Below are 14,692 nucleotides of genomic sequence, written 5' to 3'. Positions count from 1 at the left end.
GTGGGACTTCGAGGACTTTGAGAAATTAAACTAGAGATCATAAAAGACTGGAAAGTCAAATGACAGGTAAAGTAAAATAATATTATTTTAAAACATTATTTATTCTATGGTAGTAAATACTGCATGGCATTTTTCTTTATTTTCCACAATATTTTGATGCATTAACACATAGAAATGTATGTGTGATTATGTTGCATGATGGGGGAGGAGAGAAGAGGACACATTTTACCTCAATAGAATAATCCAACACTGCCTTTCTCCCTACAGTGAATGTTAAAACATTAAGAGGGCTCTTATTTACTTCTCCGGACATTTCTGACACTATTGTTCTTGTACTAAGTATGGGTGGAGATTGTAAGCAAGTGCATAGAGAGCCTGAGACCAGATATAAATATTGGTTCTGTGCTTTTCTTTGGAAAAGTTTGGAACATCCCAATGTGCATTTTTGGCTTACACACTTATTTGTGACTTTGTCATAGCCCTCAGTCTAACTGCATGATTTTTCCCACTATGTTTCTTTCACATGTAGCACAAGATGCCATATGCCAGTTTCCTCCAGCTGGGAGATTCCCAGAATCATATCCACCAGAGTTGCTATGCAGATATATTTTTATCACCACCTCCTCCTCCCAGTGCTGCCAGTAGCAAATGACGTATTAAATCCATTCTAGGCTTTCACACTGAAATCTCTTAGCATTTTGTAAGGCGGAAACACAGATGGGCACTATTTTTAATTTAAAAGCACAGTCAGATGTTGAAAAGCAAAGACTATCTCTGTAATAGGATAAAATTAATAAACATATTCTTTAAAAAAACAACTCAGCATGTTTTCTTTGCCCCAACTTATAGCAACTAGCCTTATCTTTAAATATCTTAATTGTCATTGTCTACAATCTTATTTTATACACAATATTACATTTTAAAACACTTATTTTATTATATAAATGTGGGCATAACCACACACATCAGCTATAGAAATTCTTAAGATGTCAACCGAAAGAAGACAAATATAGACTGTTATTACTAATATCTATTTTAGATGTCTAAAAAGTCTATAGAAATAAAAGACCCTTTTATAATGCTTAGTACCTAGAAGTGTATAAGTGTTTTTTTCACATCTTTATCCATTGAAAATATGGCAAATCAAATTTCGTGTAATTTTGAATGATTGTAGTATTCACTCTCCAATCATAGCACTCAATCACAGTGTGTCCTTTGTATTATTCTGGCTCTACATTTTTCTCTATTCAGGAGTTAAATTAGTATAGTTTGAGGTTCTTTTCCTCTAATATTTACTTATTTATTTTTGAATGTGAGGGAGAGATAGAGAAAGGGAGAGAAAGAGAAAGAAAGAATGCACATGAGCAGGGGAGGCACAGAGAGAGAGAGAGGGAGACAGAGAATCTGAGAATCTGAAGCAGGCTCTGAGCTGTCAGGGCAGAGCCCTACATGGGGTTCAAATTCATGAATATTGAGATCATGACCCGAGCCGAAGTAAGACACTCAACTGACCGAGCCACCGAGGCACCCGAGAGATACTTAATTACAAAATCCAATCAGACTTAACTAAGACATGCTCATTTTTTAAATTGAACTTGTTATTTACGATACTTGTAGATACACATGCAATTGTAAAAAGTAACAGAGACTCCATGTAAAATGGTATTACATTACCACCATTAGAATACTGACATGGATAGAATCAAGACACAGGACACTCCCATAACCACAATGATCTCACCTGTTGCATTTTATAACCATATTCATCTTACACCCACACTCACCACCCCTTAACCCATGGCAAACATTGATATGTTTTCCATTTCTAAACTTATGTCATTTAAATCAAGATTATAGAAATGGAATAATGCAGTATATAGCTCTTTGGGACTGGCTTTTTTCATTCAACACATAGTCCTTAGGAGATACAAGCAGGATGTTGCAGGTATCATTAATTTGTACCTTTTTGTTTCACAGTAGTATTTTGTAGTATGGATGTGTCATATCATAGTTTAAGCTTTGCCCATTGAAAGACATCTGGGTTTTTCCACTTTTGGCTATTGTAAATAAAACTGTTAAAAGCATTCAAGTACAGGTTTGTTTGTAAACATAAGTCTTTATTTCTCTGGGATAAATGCCTGGAAATGTAAGTGCTGGGTCATATGGCAATTGCAATTTTAGTTTTTAAAAAATCTGACAGGCTAGAAAACCAGAGTGAAACCAATCTTTCATCTCTGGAATAAACCCAGAACAATTACAATGCACAACCTTTACTATTGTTGAATTCCATTTGTAGTATATTTACAAGGAACATTAGTCTGTAGTTTTTCTTTGGGTACTGTCTTTGTATAGTTTTTATATCAAACTAATACTATAGTGTCTAAAAAAGAACTGAGAAGTCTCTCCTCTACTATTTTCTAGAAGACATTATGTAGAATTTGTTTCACTTATTCTTAAACGTTTGGTAGATTTCTCTAGTGAAACCATCTGGCTTGAAAGATTTCTTTTTTGTTAGTTTTCAAATTACAAATTCAACTCCTTAACAGTTAGAATGCAATTAAAATGATCTATTCCATAATGATGAGCTGTGGTGTTTGCTTTAAAGGACTTGGCAATCTAGGTTGTCATTTTTATATATGTAGAGTTGTTTGTGGTATTTTCTTTTTATCCTTTTGGTGTCTACAGTCTACCTCCTTTTTCATTCCTGATGTTGGTAATTTGTGTTTTCTCTGTTCTTTGTAAGTCTTTTTAGAGGCTTGTCAATTTTGTTATTGTTCTCATAGAAACAGTTCTTTATCTCCTTGATTTTATCCATTGATTTTTATGTTTTTAATTATTAATTTCTGTTCCTTTGCTTATTAATTCCTTCTGCAACCTATGGCTTTCGTTTGTTCTTCAATTTTTATGTTCTTGAGTTAGGATCTTAAATTACTGATTTAAGCCTTTTCCTCTTTTCTGATATATGCATTTAGTGCTTTAAAATTCCCTCTCAGCACAGGTTTAGGTTGGTCTTGTATATTTTGATATGTTGTATATCCATTTTCACTGAGTCCATAATTTATTTTTTTATTTCCCTTACAACTTCTTATTTGACCCACAGACTATTTAGAAGTATATTATTTTCCTTCCAAATGTTTGGGGTTTCATATTATCTTTCTGACATTGATTTCTAGTTTGATTCTTCTGTGGTCAGTGTATAATATGACTGTATGATATCAACTCTTTTAAATTTGTTGAAGTTTGTTTTATGATCCTATACATGATTGGTATTTGTTCTGTAAGTACTTGAACGCATATTTTGCTGTTTGAGGGTGAAGTGTTCTACAAATATCATTACATCACGTCAGTTGGTGGTATTGTTGAATTGTTCTACATACTTCTTAATTTGAGTCTAGTTCTTCTACCAAATTTTAAGGCTGTTGAAGTCTCCAATGATAATTGTGTAATTTGTCCATTTCTTCTTTTAATCATATCAGTTTTTGTCTCACATATTTTTGCAGCTCTGTTTGCTGCATAAATATTCAGAATTATTAGGTCTTCTTTGTGCACTGACTCTTTTATCATTATATAATGATTAAATGTCACTGATAATTTTCTCTGAAGTTGACTTATGCTAATATCGTCACTGTTGCTTTCCTTTACTTAATGTTTACATGATATTTTTTTCTTTTATTTTCAACCCACCTATATTATTGTATCTGAAGTAGGTTTCTTGATATATATGAAGGCATATATATCATTGGGTCACATTTTTAATCCATTGTGCCATTATCTGTCCTTCAATTTGTATATTTAGATCATTCATGTTGAAACTAATTATTGATATGTCAATGCTGTCTGACAACTTATTTGTTTTCTGTTTTCCCTGCTTTTATTTAACTTACTTTTTCCCACAATCCTGTGGGTAATTTGAACATATTTTTTAGAATTTAATTTTGCCTTATATAGTGGTTGCCTTATATAGTTGGTTTTGAGTGTTGTTTATATTAATTTTTTAGTGATTGCTCTAGGTATTACATTATATACATAATTTACCACAGGCTACTGGTGTTTTCATTGACCAGTCTGAGTGAAGTATAGAAATCACTTTTTGTGTCCCTTTATCTCCTTCATTTATAAAATAATTGGCATAAATATTTTCCTTTACATACATTTAGAATAAGAGAATGTTGTTAATTTTTGCTTCAATCATCAAACATAATGTAAAAAAGAGAGAGAGAAGAAATGTCTATTATATTCATGTTTTTACAGACCATGTTGTTTCTTCCTTCCTGATGTTCCAAAATACCTTCTTTTATCATTTCAAGTTCAGAGAACATCCTTTAGCCATTCTTTTAGGGTAGGTCTCTTGGCAACAAATTCTCTTAAGTTTTCCTTCATCTGAAAATGTCTAGATCTGTCCTCCATTCCTAAAAAATCTGTCAATGGGTTCATGACCTATGTTGACCTTTTTTTTTTCTTTCGATACCTTAAAAATATTATGCTACTTCTTTTGGGCTTCCATAATTTCTCATGAGAAATTTACTGTCATTCGGAATGCTTTCACCTATAGCTAATGTAGCAATTTTCTCTGTACTTATCAAGGTTTTTTTCTTCTTGACCTATAGTCTTCAAAACTGTGATTATGATGTGTTTTGCACTGATTTCTTTGGGTTAATCCAGTCGGGTTTGCTCAACTTCTTGAATCATTTTTTGTCTCTTGGCAAATTTGGAAAGTTTACACCCATTATTTCCTCAAGCACTTTTTTAGCCCTGTACTCCTCTCTTTCCTAAACTCAAAGACACAAATGCTAGATCTTTTATTGTAGATCCACAACACTTTTTAAATTTTTCATTTTTCATCATTTTTAATTGTTATTTTCTCTCTGTTGTTTAGATTGTCAATTTTCATTTTTCTTTCAATTCACTAATTGTTTTACTATTGAGATAATCCTTTGAACTCTTACTTCAGGTACTAGACTCTGTGGTTCCAAAGTTTCCATTTGCTTCTTCATAGTGTCGGTTTCTTTGTTGAGGCTTTCTATTTCTTTGCTGAGGCTTTCTATATTTTTATTTGTTTCAAGGGTGTTCTGTTGAAGGGTTTTTATCATAGCTGCATTAAAATCCTTGTCATTTCTACAATTTCTGTCATCTCACTGTTAACAATGATTATCTTTTCTCATGCAGATTTATATCTCCCTGGTTTTTGTAATAACAAATGATTTTTTTAAATTAAAATCTGGGCATTTTCATATTATAAGACTCTGAGTCTTATTAAGATCTCCTGTTTTAAATAGCTTTTTCTGACACTGCACATACAAAGGAATTGTGGAGACCGTTTCTTTACTGCCAGTGGAGGTAGAAGTCCAAGTTCTCCACATGGCCTCTATTGACACCAGAGGTGAGGAGTTCCTTGTTGCGAATGAGCAGAAAGGTGGGTTCTGGCTACCCAGATGGTCTCCATTGATAACATGGTAACAGTGGCCTTGTTACCAGTGGACAATGGTGAAAGTCCCAATTCTCCACCAGGCCTCCTCCGACCCAGCAGGGATATTGAGGAGTGTCATGCTTCTTTTCTATTCACAATAAACATGCTACTGAATTATTGACAATTCTTCACACATCCTTAAAATCACAGATGCCAATAATACAAATATTGTGCATTTAGCTTGCATGTCATTGTTAAGCCTACTTAAACATTACCTGAGAGAGTGAAAATACTATATTAGTTATTAATGCCACTGGTATTATGCTTGCAGACAATTTTCTTGAATGTTCCAAATATTAACATGATGTTTAACTTGTGCTTATATTTTTTTGTTATTTTGGGTACATCTTTCCAATTAATTTTATGAGTCTAGATGTTTTAGACACTTTAATTGAAAATGTGTGCATTACCAGCATAGCAACCATTTCACTTTTAACCTAATAAAAACCTTCAGCACTAAATATACACAAAAACACCAGAAAGTGGTTTTTAAATAAAAAGCATATGCTTCAGTGCAAAACAATACCCCTTCTTCCATATTTTATTCCCTATATAATGAATACACCAATTTTCCTAAGGCTTTTATTAATATTATGAATTCACTGGAAAGAATAGGCTTTTAGTTGCATTCAAAATTACAAGGCAACCATTTTTCAAGGTGAAACCTTGGTATTTTTTCCACTTAAATGGTTTATAATGTGTATATAGGGAAATTAAATAGACATATTATTAACTTATTAAATGTTTTATAAAATATTTGATAATAACCAAGCAAAAATATATCAACACTAAGATAAGGGGGGACATTCCCCATATGTGCATTATTATTATTTGAATGGTTCTTCAAATTTTAAGATGCTTCAGCAGAGAATGTGGCTGCATCACTGACGGGTTGTTCTTCGTTCAGTCATTCAGAGCAAAGTGCCATAATGGGTACTGGAAAACAACAATGGCTGAGATACTAAGCCAAAGGCAATTGTACAGAGATTGGTGCATTCAATAGAAGTATAGGCTAAACTGTAGGCCTGCTAGTTTGCCTGAGATATGGGGGTGGAGGAGAGAGAAGGCCAAAGGGGATGAGAGAAATCAACCTAGAATCAGAAAAAAATTTCAAAATTTCAAATTCTGCTCCCATAAAGAAGCTGAAATTTAAGTGGGTTAGTGTATAATTTATACCCCAGAATATTGTTGAAAACAATAAATTAACCAGCTGTCAATTATGGAACTAAGCAGCTTTGTGTGGTCAGGTGAAGTGGAAGTCAAAGAGAGCCCTACCCAAACCATTGTCATCTGAGGTACAGCGGGCATAACCAAAGCTGCACCACTTGGGCAACAACATCAGAGGCTTCACATTAAAATCATCTGGCCAGTCATAAACGTAGCAGCAAATAACAGTAACAAGTTCTAGAGATGGGGAGAGAGGATAGCAGTGCCCAGAGTTGCTACAATTATTATCTAAAATGCACATTTCCAGCATAAAATTATGAGGCATACAAAGAAACAGGAAAGTATGACTCAGACATCAGGAAAAAAAATCAGAGACTTCCTATGAAAGAATCCAGATGTCCAATTTAACAAGGAAAGCCGTCAAAGTATCCATTACAAATATATTCATAGAAAATCATGATTTAAAAAGTAAAGTATGATGACAATGCCACATCAAAGAGGGAGTATCAGCAAAAAGACAGAAACCATAAAAAGAACCACAGAACTATTCTGTAATTGAAATAAAAATATAATCAACGGATTTTTTTTTACCTAAGTGCCAATGCCATTCAATGGGAAAGAATCATCTCAACAAATCCTGCTAGAACAACAGGAAAGTCACATACCCAGGAATGAAACAGAACCTTTGCCTTTCACCATATATAAAAATTTATACAAAATGGATTAAAGACCAAAATGTAATAGAGGCAAACATAAAAACCTTACAAGAAAGCTTATGAGTAAATCTTTATAAACTTGGATTTGACAATGGATTCTTAGATACAATAATAAAAGCACAAGCAACCAAAGAAAATAGAAATAAACTGGACTTCATCAAAATTAAAAACTTTTCTCTTCAAAGGGCACTATCAAGAAACAACCCACAGAATTTAAGAAAATATTTGCAAATTATTATAATGAGACTTATACTGAGAAAATAAAAAGATTTCTTAACAAATTAAAAAATGGGCAAAGGATCTTAATAGACGTTTCTCCAGGAAATATATACACATAATCAATAAGTACTTGAAAAGATACTCAATATCATTAGTCATCTAGAAAATGCAAATCAAAACAGCAATGAGACATACCCAAATACCCAAATACATACCCAAAATGGGAGCACCAAAATACATAAAACAGTTAATAACAAACATAAAGGAATAAAAAATAATACAATAATAATAGTGGACTTTAACACTCCACTTGCATTAATGGATAAATCATGCAAATAGAAAATCAACAAGGAAACATTATCTTTGAATGACATACTGGACCAGATGGATTTAACAGGTATCTTGAGAACATTCCATCTTAAAACAGTTTATTACATATTCTTTTCAAGTGCACATAAAACATTCTCCAGAATATATCACATATTAAGCCACAAAATTAATCTCAACAAATTCAAAATGACTGAAGGCACACCATGCATCTTTTCTGACAATACTGCTATGAAACTAGAAATCAACCACAAGAAAACACCTAGAAAGAGCACAAATACAAGGTTAAATAACATGCTACTAAACAGTGAATGGTTCAACAAACAAATCAAAGAAAAATGAAAAGTTACATGGAAACAAAACAAGAGAACATAGGTCTATGAAACCAAGAGCTCATTCTTTAAAAAGGTCAACAAAATTGATAAACCTCATCAAAAAGAAAAAAAAGGGAAAAAGAATTCAAACAAAATCAGAAAAGAAATAACAACCAAAAGCACAGAAACAGAAAGGATTATATGAGAATACTATGAAAAATTATATGCCAACCAACTGGACAACCTAGAAGAAATGAATGAATTCCTAGACACATGTAACCTACCAAAAATGAAACAGGAGGAAATAGAAAATTTGAATGGACCAATTACCAGCAATGAAACTGAATCAGTAATCAAAAACTTCCAATAAACAAAAGTACAGAATCAGATGCCTTCATAGGTGAATTCTCATAAATATTTAAAGAAGAGTTAATACTTATTCTTCTCAAACTATTCCAAAAAATAGAAGAGGAAGGAAAACTTTCAAATTCATTCTGAGACCAGCATTACCCTGATATCACAGCCAGATAAAGCCACCACACATAAAAAGACAACTATAGGCCATTATCTCTGATGAATATAGATGCAAAAATCCTGAACACATCCTGAACAAAATCCTGAACAAAAGCAAACCAAATCTAACAATACATTAAAAAATCATGCACCATGATCAAGTGGGATTTATTCCTGGGACGCAAGCAAAACAATCAACATGTTATATCACATCAACAAGAGAAAGGACAAAAACCATGTGATCATTTCGATAGATTCAGAAAAAGCATCTAAGGAAGGACAACATCTATTCTTGATAAAAGCCCCTAAGAAAGTAGGTCTAGAGGGAACATACCTCAAAATAATGAAGGCCTTGTATGAAGATCCTACAGGCAATATCCGACTCAATAGGGAAAACCTGAGAGCTTTACCCCAAAGATCAGGAACAAGACAAGGATGTTTACTCTCACCACTTTTATGTAACACAGTACTGGAAGTCCTAGGTACAGCAATCAGACAAGAAAAAACAAAAAAAGACATCCAAATCAGTAAGAAAGAAGTAAAACTTTCACTATTTGCAGATGACATGAGACTATATATTGAAAGCCCTAAAGACTCCACCAAAAAACTTCTAAAACTGATAAATAAACTCACAATTCTATGGTCAATTAATCTTGACCAAGGAAGAAAGAATAAACAATGGGAAAAAGACAGTCTGCTCAACAAATAATACAGGGAAAACTGGACAGCTACATGCAAAAGAATGAAACTGGACCACTTTCTTACACCACACACAAAAATAAACTCAAATGGATTAAAGACGAAAATGCAAGACTGAAGCCACAAAAATTTTAGAAGAGAGCATAGGCAGTAATCTCTCTTATATACGCCATAGGAACATTTGTCGAGACATATCTCCTGAGGCAAGGGAAACAAAAGCAAACTATGGAACTATATCAAAATAAAAAGCTTCTGCACAGTGAAGGAAACAACCAATAAAACTAAAAGGCAAACTACTGAATGGCAGACGTTATTTGCAAATGACATATCCAATAAAGGGTTAGTATCCAAATTATATAAAGAACTTGCAACTCAATGTCCAAAAAACAAATAATCCAATTAAATAATAGGTAGAAGACATGAACAGACACTTCTCCAAAGATATACAGATGGCCAACAGACACATGAAAAGATGCTCAACACCACTGATCATCAGGAAAATGCAAATCAAAACTACAATGACATATAACCTCACATCTGTCAGAATGGCTAGAATCAACAACACAAGAAACAACAGGGGTTGGTGAGGATTTGGAGAAAGAGGAACCCTCTTTGTACTATCAGGTGAGAATGTAAACTGGTACAGCCACTGTGGAAAACAGTATGGACGTTCCTCAAAAGTTAAAAATGTAACTACCCTACAAACCAGTAATATTGCTACTGGGTATTTAACCAAAGAATAAAAAAAACAGTAATTTGAAGGGATACATGCATCCTTATGTTTACTGAAGCATTACTTACAATAGTCAAACTATGGAAGCAACCCAACTGTCCATTGATAGATCAATGGATAAAGAACACATGCTATATATATAAAGAACACATGCTATATATATGTTCCATTTGCAACAACATGGATGGAGCTATAGAGTATAATGCTAAGTTAAATAAGTCAAAGATAAATATCATATGATTCACTCATATATGGAATTTAAGAAACAAAATAAAGAAAAAAAGAGAAACAAACCAAGAAACGGACTCTTAACTATAGAGAACTGATGGTTATTGGAGGGGTGGTGGGTGGGTGAAACTGGTGAAGGGGAATAAAGAGTATACTTATCTTGATGAGCACTGAGTAATTTTCTAGAATTGTTGAATCACTATATCATACACATGAAACTAACATAACACTGTATGTTAACTACAATGGAATTAAAATTTAAAAACTCAATAAAAACCTATATTTCAATCACATATTTAAATACTGTCAGAAAGGCTTTCCTTGATCATTCTTCCATCATTCTATATACTCCTCCTGGTTTCATTTATATTTTATTACTATTTGAAGTAAAGGGTAGGGAATTTGTTTACTTTGTCCACAGCTATATTCCCAATGCCTAGAATGGTGCCTAATATAGATGTTCAATAAATATTTGTAGAATAATGAATGTGCAAGTCCTTTTACAGATATTTTCCATGTTAATACATAAAGATCTACCTTAATATTTCTAATGTTTCCATATTTTTCCTCTGTGCTGACATCTAGTACCATATAGGTACTCTGTCATATTGATAAGAGCCCCTGTGCCTCTACACAGGGTGTGTGTGTGTGTAAAACCACTGAATTCCAGTAAAAAATGTTGTGTTGACCTCATGTTTAACCATAAAACAAGTAAAAAATGCTAAGAAAAACAAAAAAATGAATTTGAAGGGGCGTGTATATGTATATGTATATGTACATATTTGAGACCTAAGTAAATTTTTGTAAAAGAGGGCAGGGTTACCAGATTTAGTACATAAAATATAAATAAGATGCCTATAAATTGGGATGTCAGATAAACAACGAATAACTAGAAAGGAAAGAAAGAAGGAAGGAGGCAAGGGAAAGAGGAGAGAAATAAAGAGAGAAATAAAGAAACAATGAAATAAAGAAAGAGAAAGGGATAAAAACAAAAGAGATTAATAGAGGGCTCTTAGAAGTTTTAGTCATTGCTCAGATGCAATTTAAACAAAAATTTTAAGACTTTTCTCAAGAAGCAGAGAGAACAAAATTCATAAAATAAGCAAAATATGTTTTAATGCAGAGGATTAAATTAAGAAGCCCATTATATAACTGATAAGAATTCCAGAAAGCAAAGACTCAATACTCAAATAATGCTATTTTAATGTATTTGGGTCTAAAGATGGAATAGATATGTCAAGTGCTCAGCAAAATGAATAAAGACATACATACATGACATCACCGAAAAGTTTCTGAAAATTAGAGTTAAGAGATGCTCCAAAAACCCAAAAAGGAAGAGATGAGACACAAAGAGACAAAATAAGAAGGGTATGAGACTACTCAGCAGGAATATTGCTACCTTTTTTTTTAATGAATATTTCCTTAGAAACTATCCTCAACTTAGAATTCTATACTCAGTTCTTGGGCATAGAAGTTAAAAAGAAAGCATAGTAAACGTTATTTCCAAGCACATAATAAGGGCACAGCAATTTGGCTTTGATATATCTTTCTAAAATAGTGACATGAAGAGGGCACCTGGGTGGTCCAGTTGGTTAAGCCTCAGACTTTGGCTCAGGTCATGGTCTCAAGGTTCATGAGTTTGGGCTCCACATCTGGTTGTCTGCTGTCAGTGCAGAGCCTGCTTCGCATCCTCTGCCCCCCTCTTTCTGCTCTTCCATCTCTCTCTCTCAAAAATAAATACATATTTTTTTTAAGTTACATGAAGGATGTAACAATAAAGATATAAACACAGAAAGTGAAAATCTTTGGCTCCAAGTAGCAATGAATCCATCCTTGCTAGAATGATACAATACAGTGAGTTTTGAAATAAGCAGCACCTACTGAACACAGTGGCAGACAGGTCTCACTGACCCTCAATACACAGGACTAAAAAATAATTGATATGTTAGAACAATTGAAATATTTCAAGAAAACAAAAAGAAAAATATTGAAAGAGAAAGAGACAAATGGAAATTAAAGAGCACATAGTCTACTGAAGTAAGGAACTATGATTAGAATACACAGGCCAGGGGGGCCTTGGTGGCTCAGTCAGTTGGGCATTCATTCTACTTTAGCTCAGGTCATGATCTCACAGTTCGGTTCCTGAGTTCCAGCCCCACATGGAGCACTCTGCTGTGAGCACAGAGCCTCTGTCCCCCTCTCAGCCCCTTTCCCACTCATATTCTCTTGTGCTCATTCACTCTAGCTCTCTCTCAATAAAAAATAAAAAGAAAAAAGAATGTACAGGCCAGCTTGGCATCAAAGCATTTGAATAATTATATTAATATAAACCCTTTATATGGATTATAAATAGTGTTTTAACAATTTTGGAGGATGGGATAGAAGATATGAGGACAGTGTAAGAGAACTACATGTTCATCCACCATTTATAGCATATGTAAACAGATCATTTTTAAATTGAGTCTGGGTCTCATTTACTTGTGGATATTTTATTTTCCTTTTTTGTTAGTTACTGAAATTTGCTCTTCATTTTTAGAATTCTACATTAGCAGGGTATGCCAAGGTCTTTCTTCATTCATCATATTCATCCTTTGTTAGATTCTTTCAATTTGAATATTCTATTCACCCAAAACAAATATCCTTCTATTGTCTTTTAGATTTCTTTCCCTTACCTATCTCTGACTCCTTTTATTAGACATCCTATGATACAGATATGGGATACTGTAATCATTCTCCATGCCTCTTAACTTTTATCTCATGTTTTCTGACTTTTAATCTCTTTGCTCAGCATTCATGCAAATTTCGTGCATTTTTGCAAATTTCCTTGACCTTATCTTACTTACATTACCAGACCTCTTTTGTTTTTTCAGTCACTCCAATAGTTACATAGAAGCATCTCATTGTGATTTTAGTTCGCATTTCCCTAAGAGTTATGGTACTGAGTCACTTTTCATGTTTATTTCTAATCTGTGTATCTTTTTTCGTGAGGTATATGTTTACAACTCTTACCGCTTTATATTAAGTTTTTATTATTTGACTTTTGGGAGTTTTAAAATATATTCTCAATACAAATTCTTAGTCAGAAAGGTTTTAGGCAAATATTTTCTCTTGGTCTGTGTCATGCATTTTTATTTTCTTTACAGTGTCTTTCATTGAACAAAATTTTAATGTTGATAAATTTCAATATATCATTTTTTTGAATCATGCTTTTGTGTTACATATAAAAGCCCTTGCCTAATTTAAGACTTACAAAATTATTTTGATTATTCCACTTTCCATACTAATTTTGGAATCAGTTTGTCAATATCTATTTTTTAAAGTGGATGAGGTATTTGGTTGGAATTGCATTGAACCTATAGAAGAAAATGGTGAGAAGTGACACCAGAACATGAAGACATCTTACCTTATAGAGACATTCTTTGACATGTCTTCAATATTGCTAAACATTTTTGATGGTATATTGAAAATTTGGAGGCAGCCACAGTTATTCAAATGTAATTCTGCTAAATAATGTGGGTTTTCAAGCTGCATAATTCGATAAAAGTAAGTTATAAGTAACAAGTAAATAGTGACATCTGCAAGATGACAAGAGAAGGAAGCCCTCCACCCTCCTTCTGCCAACGCACAGAGAATCAGCAACAATTCACAGATTAATTCCTTTGTGAAAACCTAGAAACTAATTGAAAGGTTCCTGCACCCAAAGTGAATACAAAACCAGATCAACTGAAGCCTGTATGGAGATCGGGACACTTTTTTACTGGAGTTCCTGCCTCTGGCACAACACCATACAATCAGAAGAAGACTACTTAGCATCCAGTTTCCTCCAGGGGAGGAAGGAAAGTTCATGGACCTAGTGCCCCAACTTTACTGAGAGGAGTCCCCAGAGAACCGGCTTCTATCTTGGCACTCTTAGAGCTCTGATAGGTCTGGAAAAGTCCAGCAAACCAGTAGTAAATGGAGACAGAGGCTTCTCTGAAGATGGAGTCATGGGCTCATAGCCACCATTCTCAGAATGAATGGATGAAAAATCCCAATTCTTAGCTGCCCGTTAGGGAGGCAAAGTGTTGGTCTCTGTGTCCAATGGCCCAACTTTGTCAGTGTTGAGCAAAGAGCCAGCATCTGACTCACCAATTTTGGACAAATTTTGGTCAAAACCAAATTTGAACAAATTTGGACAATTTTGGTCAAAACCACATTGAGATATCATCTCACACACCTTTTAGGATAACTATTATCCATAATCAAATAGCAAGTGTTAGTAATGATGTGAAGAAACTGACACACTTGAAGACCCTTGGCAGGAATGTAA

This window comes from Acinonyx jubatus, chromosome B3 (genome assembly GCF_027475565.1).
Source record: "Acinonyx jubatus isolate Ajub_Pintada_27869175 chromosome B3, VMU_Ajub_asm_v1.0, whole genome shotgun sequence".
NCBI classification, from domain to species: Eukaryota; Metazoa; Chordata; class Mammalia; order Carnivora; family Felidae; genus Acinonyx; species Acinonyx jubatus.
The sequence above is the reverse complement of the archived record's forward strand: the minus strand, read 5'-3'. Positions refer to the sequence as shown.